The sequence below is a fragment of the Enhydra lutris genome, unplaced genomic scaffold, assembly GCF_002288905.1.
Source record: "Enhydra lutris kenyoni isolate GAN:26980312 unplaced genomic scaffold, ASM228890v2 scaffoldscaffold39, whole genome shotgun sequence".
NCBI lineage: Eukaryota > Metazoa > Chordata > Mammalia > Carnivora > Mustelidae > Enhydra > Enhydra lutris.
The window spans coordinates 12,154,966-12,175,203 of NW_019154123.1; positions in this window are offsets into that span (position 1 = coordinate 12,154,966).

The window sequence follows — 20,238 nt, forward strand, 5'->3', positions numbered from 1 at the left end:
ACACTCCCCAGCAATAACTGACCCGGAATTTTAATTTTTGTGTTGATGCTTAAGTGGGACAAATAAATAAATAAAGGCGATCTCCCACTATTCATTTTGATTAATAAGCAACATGTGCAGAAGATTTGGGGATGGCAAATAGAGCAATACAAAAAATTGGTAAAGCCTTTGTCTTTTTAGGAAGACTTTGATTAAAAAATATGAAAAATCTGGGTAGGCTTGTGGAAAAAAATAAGTAAAATGGTAAGAATGGAAGATGCATTGAACCCAAATCCTAACATCTATATTGATATAAAGAATAAAATATTAACTTTTATTGTTTCTTAGTGAAACAATATCTTTTCAAAAGTAAGAATAACACTAAATGTGCTTTGCATAAAAGGATCTGGGATGGCCACCTACAACCCTAGCATTACCCTCCCTTCTCACGTGTAGAAATAATGATTTACATACATAGTAACAAAAAGGGGCCAGGTTGACTTAGAGGTTCCACATCAACTGGTGGTTGCTGCTTTGTGTTTTGAATAAAAGAGTTTGAATGGAACATGTTGTAAGTAACTCCTCACAGTGTCTATTGTCCTTTATTCACAACTTCTAAAAATATTTAAGTGTTCCTAATCTGGGGGCTAGCAAATATCATTTTTACCATTTCTGAAATCACCCTTTAGTTGATTTCAAAGAGGAAAGGAAAGTGCTGCATACCTTGTATCTCTTCAATATGTATTAAGACTTTTTGCCTGGAAACTCAAATTCTTACCTGAAAACATTCTTTTAAATACTTACCAAAAGAAACAAAGAATTAGGTTTCAATTCTGGCTCTCCCAACTAATCAGATGTGGAACTAATTAGAAGATAACATTACTTATTACCTAATTGAGCAGTTGTGAGCTAAAGAAGATCACCTAACACAGTGCTGTCATAGGTACGTACTGAATTTCAACAATTATTGCTAAGTGGCCATACAGTATAGTATTATGGGTATAGTGAGGCTGTGATGTACTGCCCAAATCTCCCTTTGGAAACGAAGGAGTTATTCTCCTAGCTTTTGGGAATGCTACCCCAAGACAGCCTTCAGCCATGAGCTCTCTTTGAAAACTGTCAAGCTGAAAAACCCAAGATCATGTCTAGCCCAAGATCCTGCATCCTTCCAGGGACAGTGTGAAACCAATCAATGGCCCCCCTAGAGATTTAAAAGTTCAGCCCCTTCACTCCAACCTCAGACAGCTCCAGAGCCATCCCTGCTCCAGAGTTCCCCATGGAGTTAGGTAAGGTCTTTGCTGGGCCTACATCATGGCTCAACCCCTCTCTGTGTCTATACTTGCCTCCTTATCTTCCTTTTTTGCAACCATCGATTCCAAGGACCAATTATTCCTAATAAACATCTTGCATGCCAATCTGTATCCCGGCAAGCCAGTCTGCTTGGGAAACCAACCAACCATAATTAACCATCACAAATACATTTAAGAATAAGAGTGTAATATAATTGCATGTGAAAAGAGGAAGTTACATAACTCAACATATGGAATGATCTCAACTATGACAAGTTATATTCATGTGTGTATATATGGTTGGAAAACTAGAAAGTACAAGATTAGCATTATCTCTTACTGGGTGGTGGTATTAGAGTTGCATTTCATTTTCTTTATATTTTTCTGTGCTTTCCAAGTTTCCTACAAGAAACAAATTTCCTTTTCCATCAGAAGGATGGATCTCCCAAGGGCTGAGCTACATCTTCTACTTGACTTGTCCCGAGTAGTTCAGCTTTCAGATAGTTATGAATGAGAATGGGTCAGTTTAGAATACTCCTTGCCACCATAAATAGTCAGTCCATTGCCATATTTTTAATCACTGGAGCCTGTAGTTCTCAAGCTTTAGCTAAGGAATCTTTTCTTTAAACACAAGCATCTAAATCATACATAAAGCATTTAAAATCAGAACTTCTCTGATGAAGCCAGGAATGATAATAGGTGGGGAGGATGCAAAAGATAGAAGCCTCTGCCCCTTGATCAAGTCTCTCAGATGTCTCTTTGAAAACTCTGAACCAGAGTTAGGATTTTTAGGTATCACAGAGCCATTACCTTCAATCTTGATAATGGGATTTGAAGGGTAAGACATGAACCCTAACTTTACAGTTGGAAAAACCATGTTTGGTTGGAAAAAACACATGTAAGGAATAAGAGACCAAGAATGGTAGACTTTTTGTCACTGTAAATAAGTGCAGTCCAGAAAAAGATGAGAAGTCTTTAGGCTGGAATCACCAGAAAGGGTTTCATGGAGGAAGGAGGTCTTGGCTGCATCTTGAAGAATGATTACAATTTAGCAAAGCAGAGGGTAATGGAGAGATCATCCTGGGTGAGGACAGCGGCCAAAGCACAGAAGGGAAGTGAGTATTGGGTCTTTAAGTGCAGTAGATAGTGCACTTCTTCAGCTAAGGCTATACTTTGAAAATAAGAAAATATGGCTGAATCAACGTTGTGAATGAAATATTTGGAGGGAAACCAAGAAGTGGAGTTTAGACTTCCTCTTCAGGTAAAAGTAGTTCCTTGGAGGTCTGTTAAATAGCTTTGTCTGACTGTGATACACAAAGGGAGAAGTAGGTGGAAGGCACGCTGAGAAGAGGCTGTGAGCTCACGTAGGGTGCCATGTCCCAACCTGACATGGATTCTGGCGCTAGTGGACATGTTGAATTGAGTACAGTGACACTGATTTTTCTCATGCTGATGAAAAATAATCAGTCACATCACATACAAATGGCTGCATTGTTCTTTTTTGGAAAATTTTCTTTAATATCGTTATGTGTCTTTTCTTCCAGTGCTCCACTGACAATGCTCTCATAGCCCAAGAGAACAAGTGAGGTGTGAGCCAGAAAGCTAAGTGAGTGATTATCTCGGGGGCTGGGCCCTCTGTGGCTTCTGCCTTACTGAGCAAACAAGATCTTTAACAATTCTGCCTGGCGTGATCAAGAATAACCCTAGAACTTCCCTCATTATATGGCACCCAATAAATGAGTAAGTGGAGAGATAGTGGGTACCATAAAATTATGTATGGAGTTTTTCAATCTCACATATGCCTGTTTGGTTCATTAGATTATAAGCAAATGACGTGTGTTGATGGCTTATTACTTGCTAGGTATTTTGTATGCATACCATTTAATCCTTGGCACTCTGCCAGGGAGGTATTTGCACTCCCATTTTGCAGACACTGGACATTTCGTGGGCATTTGTCTCTCTTTGCCAAAATAATGAAACATCTGCTTAGGACTTTTGTTTTATTTTTTAAAGATTTTATTTATTTATTTGAGAGAGAGAGAAAGAGAGAGAGAGCATAAGTGGAAAAATGTCAGCAGGAGAAGCAGACTCCTTGTCAAGCAGGGAGCCCGATGCGGGACTCCATCCCGGGACTCCAGCATCATGACCTGAGCGGAAGGCAGTTGCCCAACCAACTGAGCCACCCAGGCGCCCCAGGATTTTTATTTTAAAACAAATAAGTAATTCCTTCTTCTCTTTATCCCAGTAAATTTAAAGGACAGGTTTAGACAATAGGATTTGTCTTTATAATTAACGGCAGACCAGCTGTTCACTAATTGGGCACTTTGTCCTTGCATGGCATTAAACTAGGGGCTTTGGGAAAGAAAGTGCAGCCTGGTGGATGCAATCCTTGGCCTAAATTCCTTGCTCTGGAGTTAAATACTCAATGCATAGGAAAACACTAAATAGCAGTTCAAGGAGGAACAATATAGGGTCCAATGACATTACATCTAGGAGCCACCTTTCAAACCACAAATCAACAGGTATTTCCTAAACCTTAAATATCCAAAGCCAATAAGCCATCTTTGTCTATGTTTCTGCCACATCTCTTTCCTGCTCAGTTAAAACTTATTAAGTTTTCCTTTTTATTACCTCTCTTTCCATTTCCTCTTTCATTGACCTATTTCTAGTCCTTCTCATCTCTCTCTCTCCTTTTTAAAGGTTTTATTTATTTATTTGGCAGAGAGACACACAGCGAGAGAAGGAACACAAGCCGGGGGAATGGGAGAGGGAGAAGCAGGCTTCCCGAAGAGCAGGGAGCCGGATGCGGGGCACAATCCCGGGACCCTGAGACCATGACATGAGCGGAAGACAGAAGCTTAACGACTGAGCCACCCAGGCACCCCGATCCTTCTCATCTCTTGTCTGGATTCCCACTACCTGGTAGAATATCCCAGCAGAGATGGCTGCCTCCTCCAATCCAGTGTTTTAACCGCGGCCAGACTCTCCTTGGCAAAATATCGCCTGCATGATTATATTCTTCTGCTCACAACCCTTCTATGGCTCTCACTGTCTGCAGAATAAAGTCTAATCATCTTGAACTGGCATTCAAGTCCTTCAAAAATCTGACCACAGCCCTATTTCCAATCTGACTGCCTACAAATATTTTTATTTCATCTAGAGTAACTGCTTCCTGTTTTCCAAGGGTGCTGTACCAATTTCTGTCTCCTTGGCTTGGCACCACTTATGCCTCCTGTCCTGTCAAAGTCAGGCATTGGGTCTTTTATCGAACCCACTCTGGTCTCACAGCATTTCGCTTTTATTTTCTCACACACCTCCTTGGACTGCTGTTTAATGTCATTCCATATACTTAGTTTCTATCTAACTCAATTGGAAACAATTTGGGAGCAGGCCTTGCTATCTTCCCGATAGCCCCTAAGGTTAGAGTTCACATAGGATGCCTAGCTATTCGGTAGCTGTTGAATTAAAAAAAAAAAAAAAATTAAGAGAGCAAAATTTTACTGTCTGAAAGTAAACTTACTGTTTACATTTTCTAATTTTTGTATTCAATTCCACAACATTCTCCTTGCATGAGTTCTGGATTTTGCCATCTCTGGGTATCTCAATTACAATCTGCAATTCAAAGTTAAAAAACTTAAACTCTAAGTCAGTGCTGTTCAATGGAATTTTCTATACCTATCTGCGCTGTACAAGTTGTTAACCCCTAGCTGCGTGAGGCTTTGGAGCACTTGGAATGTGCCTAGTGTAGCTGACTTTTTGAATTTATTTCATTTTTATTAATATAAATGGCCACACATTGGCCACATATTAGCCATTAATATAAATGGCCATATATTATACTGGATATTACCTACCTCAGTATTCACACACAAAAGAGAACAGATGATAGACAGTATCAGCCCCAGAGCTTTTCTAAATTTGTAAGTATTTTGCAACAGTACTGAGGAACGATGTCATGAGTTGCCTGGCCTTTTTCACCAATATAATATGCCGTTTTGGCTAGGACTATATGCCGGCTGTCTGTTGACCATATATTCCTATTTTTATGCTCTACTGGAATTCCAGAAGCCTGCCTCAGGTGATCTTACAGGGAGATAGAATAAAATTCTCCCACATCACACTCCCTAGTAACTAGAGCTGGTCTTTTAAAACCAGCTCATCCCAGAGAGTCCCACTTGATGTATTCTGTCAAGACCCCTATTTCCATCTTTATGTGTGTTTTCCTATTTTAGATTCAAGGAAAAACTTTATGAAAAATAATACAGTTATCTGTCATTATATTTGTTCATGGAAAGCAGGCAGAGCAAAAATAAATGATGTTTACTTGTAAGTCCTACTTGATAAAAATACATTCATCCTTACCAAACTATACCGGTCAATATATGGTCAAGTTGGCTAATGTCAACTTTAACTCTTAATAAAAATCACAGGTAACATTTATTGGATGTTTACAATTGCTGGAAGTAATGTGTATGTACTATGTAAGGCTCACAAGAACTCTCTGAGCAGGTACTGCTATCATCCCCACTTTACAGATGAGTAAGTTGAGGCACAGAGAGGTCACAGGATGTGCCCAGGTCAATGCAGCTAGCACACAGCCAAGCCAGGAGTTGCACCCAAGAATTTTAACTCCAGAGTCTGTGTCTGTGCTCTTACCCACTCTGCTCCTCTCCTGCTGAGCCCAATCTGAGGTATGAATAGTCGTTCATTTCACACTCCATATATAATGAGCAAAAGGAACTCGTGTAGCAGGCCCTGCGCCAACTGTGGAATGGAAGAGCCATGACCTCCTTCCTGGAGCTGGGGTTTCATAGCCTAGGACTTGAACTCAATCCTAGTGAGTAGTCATCCACTACCAAGTTTGCTGTGAAGATCTTATCACCTACTTGGCAGGAAAGGATTACGAAGGAAACAAGTAGAAGGACGTGTGTCAGGCTTGTGTTAGGAATGTGTTTCTCAGAATACCAGGTTTGGGGCTGAGTCTTAAAGAGTGACTTAGACCCTCCATAGAATTAAGGTGAGCCTAAGGCCATTTCACAGCTATCTAACAAGAGCTCAACTTCTCTCAACCTCCCTACTCCTGATGTGGCCCACATGGGATGCCCTCTCCCAGGAGTGAACCTTCCCACCTCCCTACGTGGCTAGTTTCTTCTAGTTATCACTAAGAATTTCTGCCACTCCAAGTGTGGACCTCAGACCAGCGTTGTTGTTATCACCCGGGAGCTTGTTAGAAATGCAGAATCTCGGGCGCCTGGGTTGCTCAGTGGTTTAAGCCTCTGCCTTAGGCTCAGGTCATAATCTCAGGATCCTGGGATCAAGCCCCGCATCGGGCTCTCTGCTCAGTGGGGAGCCTGCTTCCCCCTCTCTCTCTGCCTGCCTCTCTGCCTACTTGTGATCTCTGTCTGTCAAATAAATAAATAAAATCTTTAAAAAAAAAAAAAAAAAGAAATGCAGAATCTCAGGCTCCCCTCCAGACCTGTCGAATAAGATCCTGCATTTTAGTAATATCCTCAGGGGTTTCTTATGCCTATTAGTATGAGAAGTACCAAGATAGGACACAGCTAGGGCTTGTCTCTTTCTAGAGCGGCCCTCCACACGCACACCTCCCCACCCTCGTCCCCACCCCCAATCCTTGAGATTCTTCTCCAGGGAGTGCCCACGGTCCTCTGGTCTTCAGCCCCCCCACTGAGGCTTGTTGACTCTGCCTCCTCCCTGGTTTCCTGGAGGGCAGCTACGGTGTCTCATTTCACTTGGTTTCTCTAGCACCTACGACAGTGTCAGCTGAATGAATGAGTCAGTGGCTCTGAAGAAACGAGAAGGCACTCCTTGAAAAGTTCACGTCATTTTACTGGGACCCCATCTGGAACCGTGAGCTTGGCCTTTCTCCCTCCCAGAGATGGGAGAATGACTTTGACTTCTCTGAACTCAACCTAACTTCTAGCCCTCCAGTCCGAGCCAGGGCTGGGGGTTCTTGGAGCCTTCTGCTTTTAACCAGCCTAGTCACAGAACCCAGCAGGAAAGCCCCAGCAAACAAAGGCGGGCCTTCTGTTGCTAAGCACAGGCACCTCAACAAAAGCGGGGCACTTCCTGTGGGGCCCAGCCCGGTCTGGCAGCCCACCCCACAAGGGGGTTCCCCAATGCTTAGAACACGAAGGCCTTTCCCCTGTTGCTCGGGTTTCTGCGGGCTCGGGGTGGGGGTGGAGGGCACACCCTGCTCTGTGGGCAGCCTCAGAACCTCAGAGTCAGTAGATGCTGGGGCCACCTCAGATCCACTGGTCTAGTCTTAAAGACCCTACAGACAGCAGAAGGGGGCTCTGAACCTGCCTCTTGTGTCTTCTCGGAGAGTGACTGTCCCCTAATTTGCCTCAAATGCTGACTTGGGGGGGTATCTCTGTTCTCAAAGAGCATGGAAAAGGGGCTTTACTCCTTAGTGTCTTTCTTTTATTAGGGTTTTGTTTTTTTTTTTTTTTTAAGAATTTTCGGTGGCTACATGAGGTTGGGTAATGCCCAAAGCTGTGCCAATCTCCTTGTGGTATTTTTTTCACTTGTAACACATGCGACCACAGATGCTGCCGCAAGCATCACGTGGATCACTCCCCAGAGCCTGGAGGAAGACACGCCTCTTGTTTCCCTCTGACCACTGGTTGCCTTCTTCCCTTTCCTGCTTAAATTACTGAGCTGTCAGAACCAAAGGGAGTAGAGGAAAGAAGAAGGAATTGGCCACTTACTTAAAAAAAAAGTTACTAAGACAAATTGCTTTTCCATTTTTCTTTAACTTTTAGAAGCATTTTATTTTTTATGCAATCCTTCTACGTGCTGATTGTAGAAAATGTGGAAAATACAAAGCAGCATTATTTACTAATAATGCGACAATACAGAGGCCCATTCTCAATATTTTGGTAAATTTCTCACTAAACATTCGCAGCCCTGGGATAATGTGAGTTTTGATGGAAGGTGACTGGGAGCGAGTGGTCATCCACTTGCACTTTGGGAACTTTGTAACAATACAAACCTACAGTTTATGCAGTTTGGAGTTTGATCCCTACTCATAACATTATGGGAGGGAGGTGTTATCGTATTTATATAGTTGAGCTAAAACTATATGCATTTTTGTATGCTTGTTACTATTATTATTTGTTATTATTGCTTTAAAGAATATGAAGGGCATTAACCCATGTTAACTTTTTTTTTTGCATTTGTTTCTTTTTTAATTTTTTATTTTTTCAGCGTAACAGTATTCATTATTCTTGCACCACACCCAGTGCTCCATGCAATCCATGCCCTCTCCAATACCCACCACCTGGATCCCCCAACCTCCCACCCCCCGCCCCTTCAAAACCCTCAGATTGTTTTTCAGAATGCATAGTCTCTCATGGTTAATGTTAACTTTTTTTTCAATTTTCTAATTTGTCAGATAAGTTTAAATGAGATTATAAGTAAATTAGGAGTAAATTAGGAGGTTGCTAATCTGTCATAAGGTTTAAATGAAATAACATATTCAAAAGTGCTTAGCCTAGGGCCTAACCTATAGTAAACTCTTTATAAATGGTAGGTATGGTCATAGATCATCACTAAAATCTCATTTTAGGGGCGCCTGGGTGGCTCAGTTGGTTAAATATCTGCCTTCCGCTCAGGTCATGATCTCAGGGTCCTGGGATCAAGCCCTGCATCAGGGGTCCCTGCTCAGAGAGTCTACTTCTCCCTCTCTCCCTGTCCTCCTCTCTTCCCTCCGCCATGATCTCTCTCTCTCTAATAAATAAAATCTTTTTTAAAAAAATAAACAAAATCTCATTTTAATGCCAGCATAATATTTCATTCCAAGTAGCATATTTAGCCATCCTCTTATTATACTGAAGTTATTTCCAATTCTATTTAAAATTATAGCATTACAACAGATATCTTTGAATATAATTTTTTGTTTTTTTTTAATATTATTTCTTTAAAATGGATGATTACATTGGATGATATGTAAATTGGAAAGGCATTTTATTACATTTTGGCAAATAGTTTTCCAGTGATTGTACCAAATTTCCCACCACTCATGAGTGGAACTATTCACCTTTCTGCGTCCTCACTAGCTGTAAATTTTCTTATATTTAAACCTGCTGATTTGGTAGGTGAAAATTGGATTTCATTATTATTTATTTTGTCTTTTTAAAAATTGCCAATGACATTGAAATACTCTTTCATATTCATGCACCATTTGTATTGCCTTGTCTATGAATTATAGACAAGAACTTTGTAGTAAAACATATGTTATCAATCAAATCCTCTACTGGTTTGGGTTTTCTTTTCATGTGTGGTGTTTCTCACATCAAAATTCAGATACACCATCACTTCCTATATACTTCCTACATATACCTGGAAAGACTAACAGTGAGAACATTTGGGATTTTAGTAGAGTTGTCTTTAAGCTAATCCCCATATAGTGGTCTTCCGCCAGATTCTGTCCAGGAGTATCAAGAGACAAATGGGTGGGCAGCAGCCAGAGCAGAGAGCTCGATGCTCCAGACAGACTGTCTTAATCTATGTTCAGCCCCAAGGGAGCAGCTGAGCCTAGGACAGGCAAAGACACACTCAGGACACACACCCAGCTCCCCAGCTGGCAACTTGTGATTTGGCTAATCCAGAGTAGGAGATGACATGACAGAACACCATGTACAGGGAGAGGCAACCTCTTGACACCCCCATTTCTTACCATATTCACTTCACTGATAAGGAAATGGTGGCAGGAAGAGGGGAAGAAATGTCATAGAGTAAGCGGCAAGGATTCCCTTTCAGCCTGATGGGTCCCAAAGCGTATGCTCTCAGCCGCCAGACCCGGTCGCTGCCTTTAAAAACAGAGTCCCTGAAATTGAGAATGTCAAATATTCTGAGAGCCTCAAATAAAACTTGTCTGAGCACGGCAACTTACCAATTCTTATCCTCAAAGTAAACTAACCATTTCTAGGCAAGGAGCCCCATTTCCCTGGAACATACTTGACTGGATCCTTCAATTCCAAGAAAGAAACTGAGGTCAAGGGATGCCTGGGTGGCTCAGTCCATTAAGCATCTGTCTTCAGCTCAGGTCATGATCCCAGGGTTCTGGGATAGATACCTCATTGGGCTCCTTCCTCAGCGGAGAGCCTGCTTCTCCCTCTCCCACTCTCCCTGCTTGTGCTTGCTCTCTCTCTCTCTCTCTCCTTCTGTAATAAATAAATAAAATATTGAAAGGAAGAAAGGAGGTCAAGAGTAGACTGGCTCCCAGGGAGGAACTTGACCATGATGCAGTTTCCTCTCTGAAAAGGCGACACCACTCCGACTTTCCTCAGAAAGATGGTGAAGATGCTGGACTTGGTTAGTCCTCCACGGAGGAAAATGACTAGGGAATATCAGATCCTGAGGACAAGGTATTACACAGCTTCTGTCTTTCCCACAATGCCTGCTGATTAATGATGACTGAAATTACCGTGAACGGCATTCGCCGGTACGAAGCAGGGTCTGTGTCAATCTTGTGGAGAGCTCTGCACATCAGTCCCAGCTGTGCTTTACCCACCAGAGCAGGTATTTTTCTCACCTCAACCCCTAACGTGCAGGCACACACAATAGCACTGCCTAGAATGCACCAATTAAAAACACTAATTTAAGTTCTGTTCCCCCCCCCCCCACCATGGAAATGTGTATTTAACTTATTCGCTGCCTGATTTATTTTAGCGTTGATCTCATTTCTGATATCATGCTAATTGACATGTCTGAGGTAACACATCTCTCTCTTCCGGTACTTGGAAAGCAATGAAAATATTCATCCCTCTGAGCTACAGAAGTCAGTTTTCTCATTTATGTTCTGTAAAAGTACTCATTGCTATCTGTCAGAATGGGGCAGAGCTACACATGCTTCTGTGTGTCTGAATCCTAAATAGAAGAGAAAGGCAAAGTGTGTCGTGGTAGATCCCATGACTTCGGGAGGTGGTGCTGTTTTTAATTTTCAACTTCCGTCTAAACTTGGGAACCAATTTGACTACCTGGGGTGTCCGGAACAGTTAATGAAGTTTGCTTCTGCAAAGCTGAAATTAACTGCTGTTGCCTGAATTAAATAAATGCGGGGGCAGTGGCTCTATCAGGACGTCGCACAGCCAGATGGCAGTCGCCACACCTTGCCAATTACCAATCAGCGTTCAACAGCTGGGCTTGACCAAACAACAGCTGCCCTTGACCCTGGCTTCTGATCATCTGTTGGCTATAAATAGAAGCTGGTGTCTAGCGAAGGGAGCAAAGTACTTGATACTAGCCATTCAGAAAATCCATCTGACAGCAACATGATGAGCTTAGTGGGTTGAGCTAAATTTCAGGAATACTTGAGAATGGGAAAACATAGAGTCTAACAATGAGTCTAACCATACAATATTGAGTTACCTGCCGCAAGAAATGAGGGGTGATTTTATGACATGAGGGCTAGTATATTTCCCAGGTACATGTGTAGTCATACTGAAAACATGATGTATCAGTGTCTGAAATCCCCTGGGTTAGACAGATATCAATGGTTAGAGTTCACTTAAGAAATAGGAGACCACATCTAAAATTCAGTTTCATGCTTTTTCCATGCCAAAAGAGGTACTGGCTAAACATTGCAAAAGCTCACTATTCGGCTTCATGTTATGTACGCTTAACCCACTTATCAAATTTCATATTAGAGAGAAAGACTGAGAGATGAGTTTTTTGTTGACTCAGGCCTGGACTGGGTAATTCTAAAAGAAATCATCAGGAAGAAAATCTCCACGTTACATTGCTAAATACTCAGAGTTTTCAAAGACAAAAGACAGGGGGTGGGGGGAAAAGCAGAAAACAACATTTTTTGAAACAAAACGGAGATTACCTTTGATTTGCTGGATGAGATGGGAACCACACATTCTGATGAAGGAAATGCATACAGCCAGCCTGGCAAGAGAGGAAAGAGGTAAAGTTTTTAAAAATTAAAAAAAAAAAATAAGAAAACAAGGAAAAAGAAAACAGCTGAGTGTAATCTCCAGAGAGATTTTCATGAAACCACAGTGTCATGATCCAGGGCTGGGCTTTAAAACTTAAGGCACACACACAGGCAGGCCCAGGCATCTCTTTCTGGGTCCGCTCTCACCCGGGACAGCTGGGGATGTCTTTCACTGACAACTGGGGATGTGGCAGTGTGTGGACAGAACAGCAACTGTGGGCTTGGCGAGAAACCCTCAAGGGCCAAGGGCAGCAGAGTTTAGCACTTCAGAGCCTCTTCTCCTGCCCTCTGCCAAGCAGAGGCCTCTGAGCAGAGGCCTGGGGAGGTCAGGGCTGCAGCTTCAACCACTGTGCTCAGGGAACCCTCTCTCAAAGTCAAAAACTGAGCCGTACACGGACTCCGTGGACAGGGAGCGGTTGAAAGACTGAAAGCCATTAGGAATTCATGAGGGTTTAAAATGAATTTCTATTTTGTTCCTTACCAGTGTATAGATTTGGGAACAAGTTATACCAAATCTGTGAACCAAGTTATTGATTTTTCAGTCTACAGATGGATTGGAGGTCCCCTGTCCCTTCTGAAGCCCAGACAGAACATTTGATCATGTAATCGACTTCGGGGTCGAATACTTGATTAGAAATTACATTATTTATGCCTCCCTGGGATATCTGTGGCATTGAAACGCATTCTGTGGTGGCCCTTTCCCTGATGTTAAGTACATTGATCTCTTTTTCCCAAATGTGCTTCCAGGGGCAGGATGTTAAAAGAATCAGTTAAATCAGTTTTCTTGATTGCTTTTCATTACTCAGATCACACTAATCTCAATCCAAATTTGGAGGATCCCTTTTTCCTTTCCGTCCCATAGATCTTCCTTTTTAGAAGGTTTGGCATATACTGGTCCCAGGTCTCAGGTCACTGTTGACTCACTGAAAATCTGAGGAAATCAGTGTTATCTCAGCAATGAAGGTATTCCTCTCACAATCTGGTGCTGGAAAAGCGAACCCAGAAACTGTGATAAACAGTAATTGGCAGAGTTTTCAGTTGTAGAAGAATTCCCATAATTGGGCAAATGTTTCTCAGAAGGTAGATTTGTAGTGTTAGGGAGCTATAGCCCTCACGTATTGGAGTAGGCCTCCTGATAAGGCTGGTTTTCCATAATTCAGATTCTCTGAGCCCACCTAAAGCCATGACTAACTACTTTTTACTTTGAAGACCATTCTCATTCATAGTGCAAGCTATTAGGCTTATCAAAGAAAATCACAGAATGCTGGCATTGGAAAAAACCATGGGGAAGTCCACTCCTCATATTTTATAAACCAGGAAATGGAAATGTGAGTTTTTAATGCCCAGAATGATACTGACAATACCATTTCCTAGTTGTTTTCAATGAAGGTCTTAATGATCTATGAGCCAGGCACCATCTTTAATGTCTAATATGGAAAAACACAGGTTACCTAAAAACAACTAAGATGGGCCTTCTTCGGTATTATCCACACTGTGTGCCATATGTTTTGTTTTGTTGGTGGGGAGTAATGACTTTTTTGGAACTACTATTCAAAGTCCCATGGCTTCTTGGTGGTTTACCAAACCAGGACCAGCAATGGAATGGCGTTTGATTTTTCCATTTTGAATTCCATCCCTGCTTTGTACGCATTCCCAGAAATTCAGAAGTCACCTAAAATGGTGACCCTGGCTCAGATTTTAACTTCAGTGGGATCACCAGTGAGACCAAACAGGTTACTTTGCTAGTGTTGATGTTACTCTTGTTTTTCTCCACAAGCTGAAGGCTGACAGAAATGAGTGTGAGTGGAACAGATTACTTCAGAGGTATCAAGAAGTATGTATCAGTCAGGGTTAACCAGAGAATCAGAAGTAGTAGTAGATAGCTATTAAGAGATTTACTGCAACAAATTAGCTCATGTGATTATAAAGGCTGGCTGGATAAGTATGAATCTGCAGGGTAGGCTGTCAAGATGGGCTGGCAGCAGACACCTGGGGGCTCAGTTGGTTAAGCACAAACTTTTGGTTTCAGATCAGGTCATGATCTCATGGGTCATGAGATCTAGAGCCCTGCTTCTAGTCCTGGGTTGAGCCCCACTTCAGGCTCCAATTTCAGCAGGGAGTCTGCTTGGGATTTTTCTCTCTCTGACACTCCCCCAACTAACGCAGGCACTTTCTCTCTCTCTTTCTCCCTCACCTTCCTCCCTCTCTCTAAAATAAATAAATAAATCTTTTAAAAAAAAAAAAAAGGTGGGGAGGGCTGGCAGAAGCTGGACCTCCAGTTACAAGTGGAATTTCTTCTTCTTCTGGGAAATCTCAGTTCTGCTTTTAAGACTTTTCACCTGAGTCGAGCCCACCCACAATATTGAGGATATTCTCCTTACTTAAAGTCAACTGATTATGGACTTTAATCACATCTACAAAATACCTTTGTGGCAACACCTAGATTAGTGTTTGAACAACAATGGCTTAGTCAAGCTAATATAATATTGACCATCACAAAGAAGCATCGTTCTGTTTTCCCCATGGAAGAGTCTATATTAAGGTAGACTCTGTGTCCCCAGCTGTTCTTTATTATCGGGTCAGGCACAAAGTCGACAACAAGTAGTTATTTATTGAATGAACGAATGAATGAGTGAGTGAATGAGATCATGACAGGGATGTACGGGTGTGGGGTACAAAATGTATGCTTATTCTGGGATGGGGAGTGGCAGGGAGGGCAATAGGCCAAATCACACTGGCCCCAGGACTCAGGTAGAGCCCCAGGTGTGTGGATGATTGCTGGGTTGAGGCACATCCCCCCCAATATTCTATAAAAACAAAGGAGGTGAACTTTGCCCTGAGAACCTTATTGAAAAGGTAAGATTCATAAAGAATAAACACATGTCTGAAGACATTCTTCAGTTGATAGGAAATCAGGTCATGGGAGAGAGGCTGTGAGGAGGAACTACCAAGGTTCTCTATTGCTTCCTCTGCCCAAGCTTTTGCTCTGCTGATACATGTCCTCTTGTAGTCAGAAAGGCCAAAGCAATGGGACTAACTGCTATGAATCTTAATGTGCAAGAGGCAAGACTGGTAGGAATGTTGGCTCTTCCAGCTACTGGTTATCTGTAGGGGTTGGGCAAAGGTACTTTTCTCCATGACCCTTAAGTTCTTGACCTGTAAAATGGTCTCAATGATATCGAACTCTCTGGACAAGGGAAGGATTATAACATGTGTTGAGAGCAGAGGTGGCATTACCTTGAAGCTAATGAAACGAAAGCTTCCAAGGCCCAGTGTGCCCCCAGGGATGTGAGAGGAAGCAGCAGCCCAGCCAAGTGCCGGGTGTGGTGGGCTACGGCAGCATGGGATTACCCTTGGTGCCTGGGTAATAGTCCTGGGGCTACCAGCACTACCTCCATGTCCAGCTGACCCCAGCAACCACTTGCTCCTTAGAAACTAGTTGAGTGAGTTACTTTGTAGGGAGGAAAGGCATACGGGTTTTCAAAAGTGTTAGCTACTATTATAATTTAAAATTCTTACATGGTACTTGAGTCAGTCTAGGGTAAATAGTAGATGCTAAGATTAACACTGAACTCTATAGATGCTCTCAGGAGCTGAATTTTGTCCTGCCTGAGTGTTCAATTTCCCACTAAAATGAGCTATTTTTTATTGATCTGTAAACTGTGTTCTTTTAATGAGGATATACTGGGTAAAAATAGTGGGTTTGCCGGTTTAAGTGTTAAAATAAAACAAGATCTTGATTATCCTAACCATCTTTCTTTCCATTTTATTTCTAGATCCTTCAGACTAGTTTCCAGCTAGCAAGTAAGTGAGAATGAAGTTGAGTGGGCAGAATAATGAGATGAAATGAACAAATCAAGCCAGAGACATTTAAAAGGAAGTTCAGTCAATGCTCATATCTTGCAAACAGCTGCTAACCCATCTTCCCAGTTGAATGAAGATTTCACATTTTTGACTCCAATTACTGGTAAAATTATGGGAGGAGGTCCAGCCCCATTTATTAGAACTTGACTAGATTGCCTACATTATTATCGGAAGGGCCTTTGGTCCAACCACAGAGTGCCTTCTGCAAATTATGAAAGGTGCCACTCTTCTACTATCATGATTCCAGTTGCAATGGGAATAGTTGAAAAGGCATAAACTATCCCACTCTGTAAGGAGACAGCAGTGAGGAAAATTACACTTGAATTTGAAGGGGAATGGTCAACTTCCAACTATCATTATCCAGAATGATCTATCAGTGTAGTGTGTGTTGTGAAGTTCTGTACAACAAGCATAATGGATCAGAGTAATAAAACTTGCTGCTGTAAAAGATAAGTCTCATTGGATTAATCTAAGGAAAGTTTCTTTCTTACTCTTGAAAAGTCTTACATAGGTGTGGTCCTATTCCATCTCATAGTGACACCCTCTGGAACCTATGGTCTTCAAGAGCATTTCAGCAGAATCGAGTGGTGAAAGATACACTCCAGCCATTAAGAGCCTTGGTGCGTATTATTTCTGCTCCCTTTTTACTGGCCAACTACATTCATACAGCCACAATTAATTGTAAGGGAGGCTGGAGGATGTCGAGGAAGGCACAGTTGTTAGGTGGTCACCTACTGTCTTTACCACCCATATAAACCATTAGGGACAAAATGGTTGAAGATGACTGCTCATTCATTGACTCATTCAATGAGTATTTCTTTGAGGGACCTATTTTGTGTCTGATCCTGTTCTACACACTGGGATATAGCAGAGAACACAATGGATGTGGCTCTGACAACCATGAATCTTCCAATCTAATAGGGGAGACAGACATCATACATGCACTTATGCAATATCATGTGGATGTAGAAAGTGAAATTTGAAGCAAGCAGCTTTATGCGGTCTGGGTGAGAGGTCATTTCTTCATCCTTTTTCCAGGCAATTCTGCTTTTAAATGATTTGTGCAGTTTCCAGACTATGGGTTCTGTCTCTTTAATTATCAGAGAGAAACTGAAGTGCAACATGCAGACACGAAGTCATCTCACCTAGGCTTATCAGTGACATCCTCCCTATCTTTGACACTTTCTTTGTACTCCATCCCTTAGTCTGTTCACCGTGCAGCAGCCAGATGATTTTTGTAAAATGGAAGTCAGAGCATGCCATATGTTCAAAATTCTGTTAATCACTTTCCATTTCATTTAGCAAAAATCCAAAGTCCTCACCATGGTGGTCTCTAAGGCCTTACATGAACTGTCCCTGCCTGTTCCTTGAACCTCTTCTCCTTATTCCTGTCTCCTCACTCAAACTGCTTCCACTACGTGGGCCTTCCTGCTGCCCTTCAAATGCAGTAAGCGCATGCCTACCACAGGGCTTTTGTACTTGCTATTTCCTCTGCCTGGACTTTCTTTCTTGAGACATTCATATAGTTCATTCTTTTGCTTCCTGAAGACCTCAGTTGAAATGTCACTTTATTTATTTATTTTTTTAAATTTCTTTTCAGCGTAACAGTATTCATTGTTTTTGCACCACACCCAGTGCTCCATGCAATCCGTGCCCTCTCCAATACTCACCACCTGGTTCCCCCAACCTCCCACCCCCCGCCCCTTCAAAACCCTCAGGTTGTTTTTCAGAGTCCATAATCTCTCATGGCTTGCCTCCCCTTCCAATTTCCCTCAACTCCCTTCTCCTCTCCATCTCCCCTTGTCCTCCATGTTATTTGTTATGCTCCACAAATAAGTGAAACCATATGATAATTGACTCTCTCTGCTTGACTTATTTCACTCAGCATAATCTCTTCCAGTCCCGTCCATTTTGCTACAAAAGTTGGGTATTCATCCTTTCTGATGGAGGCATAATACTCCATAGTGTATATGGACTTTATTAAAGAGGCCTTTAAGACCCATCCACTTCACAAAATAACCCTACATTCTCCACTCTTCTCTTTCTGCAAATTTTGATGCTGTCACTCTCCCTTTCTTCCCTCCTTTCCTTCCTCCCTCCTTTCCTTCCTTCCTTCCTTCTTTCCTTTCTCCCTCCCTCTTCCTCTCTGGCCTTTCTTCCTTCCTTTCTTTTTTTCTCTCTCTTTGTAACAGCTTTATTGATACATTATCTACCCATTTAAAATTCACAATTCTGTGGTTTTTTAGTATATTCAGAGTTATACAACTGTCACCACAACCAGTTACAGAACATTTTCATCATCACCTCCAAAACAAACCCTGTGCCTTTTAACTATCACTCTCAAATCTTCCTCATACGTTCCAGTCCTGGGGCCAGTCCTAAGCTACCGCTAATCTATTAATGTTGCTCTGTATTTGCCTCATCAGGACATTTCACATAAATGAAATCACATAATATGTGGTCTTTTGTTACTGGCTTCTTCACTTGACGTTTTTGAGGCTCCTCCATGTTGTATCAGTATTTCATTCCTTTTTATACCTGAATAAGTATTCTATTGAATGGATATACTACATTTTGTTTATTCATCAACTGATAGCATTTAGGTTGCTTCCATCATTCAGCTATTATGAATAACACTGCTACGAACGTTCATGTGCAAGCCTTTGTGTGGACATGTTTTCATTTATCTTGGGTATGTATCTAGGACTGGGTATGCTGGATCAAATGGTTACTCTACAGTTTAATCATTTGAGGAACTACCAGAGTGTCTTCCAAAGTGCTAACCAGTTTACATTCCACCTAGTAATGTATGACATTTCTGATCTTTCTACATCCTTGTCAACCCTTATTATCTGATTTTTAAATTATACCTATCCCAATAGGGGTGTATCTTTGTGGTTTTGATCTGCATTCCCCTGATGGCTGATGAAATTGAGCCTCTTTTGACGTTCTTTTTTTTTTTTTTTAAAGATTTTATTTATTTATTTGACAGATCACAAGCAGGCAGCGAGGCAGGCGGAGATCACAAGTAGGCAGAGAAGCAGGCAGAGCAGCAGGCAGAGAGAGAGGGGGAAGCGGGCTCCCTGCCGAGCAGAGAGCCCGATGCGGGGCTCGATCCCAGGACCCTGGGATCATGACCTGAGCCGAAGGCAGAGGCTTAACCCACTGAGCCACCCAGGTGCCCCTCTTTTGACGTTCTTATTGTTCACTTGTATGTGTGGTTATTTTTTTTTCTTTTTTAAGAAATGCCTATTCAAATTCTTCGCTCATTTTTAAAATTGGGTTATTTGTCTTCTTATTTGGTTATAAGACTTTTTTAATATATTCCAAATGTAGGTCCCTTATCAGATATATGATTTGCAAATATTTTCTCTCATTCTATTGGTGTCTTATCATTTCCTTGATGCTGTCCTTGGAAGCCCAAAATTTCTTAATTTTAATGAAATCCAATTTCTGTATTTTTTCTTCTGTTGCTGGTGTCTTTGGTGTCATGTCTAAGAATATATTGCCAATTCCAAGGTCAAGAAGATTTACCACTAGATTTTCCTCCTAGAGTTTTATAGTTTTGCCTTTAAATTTAAGTCTTTGATCTATTTTGAGGTTTTATTTTATTTTGTATAAGTCATAGGTAAAGATTCAGATTCAGGGGTGCCTGGATGGCTCAGTGGGTTAAAGCCTCTGCCTTTGGCTCAGGTCATGATCCCAGGGTCCTGGGATCGAGCCCCACATCAGGCTCTCTGCTCAGTGGGGAGCCTGCTTCCTCCTCTCTCTCTGTCTGCTTCTCTGTCTACTTGTGATCTCTGTCTCTCAAATAAATAAATAAATAAATATCTAAAAAAATAGATTCAGATTCATTCCCTTGCTTATGGCTATCCAGTTGACCTATATGTTAATTCTATGCCAGTACCACACTGTCTTGATTACTGCTGCTTTGCAGTAAGTTTAGAAATTGAGAAGTGAGTACTCCAACTTTGTTCTTCTTATTCATAACTATTTTGCCTCTCCAGGGCCTTTGCAATTCCACATGAATTTTAGCTTACAGGTTTCTACAAAGAAGCCAGTTAGAATTCTGATAGGGACTGCATTAAGATTGTAGATCAATTTGGGGAGTATTGTCATCTTCACAATATTAAATCTTTCAAT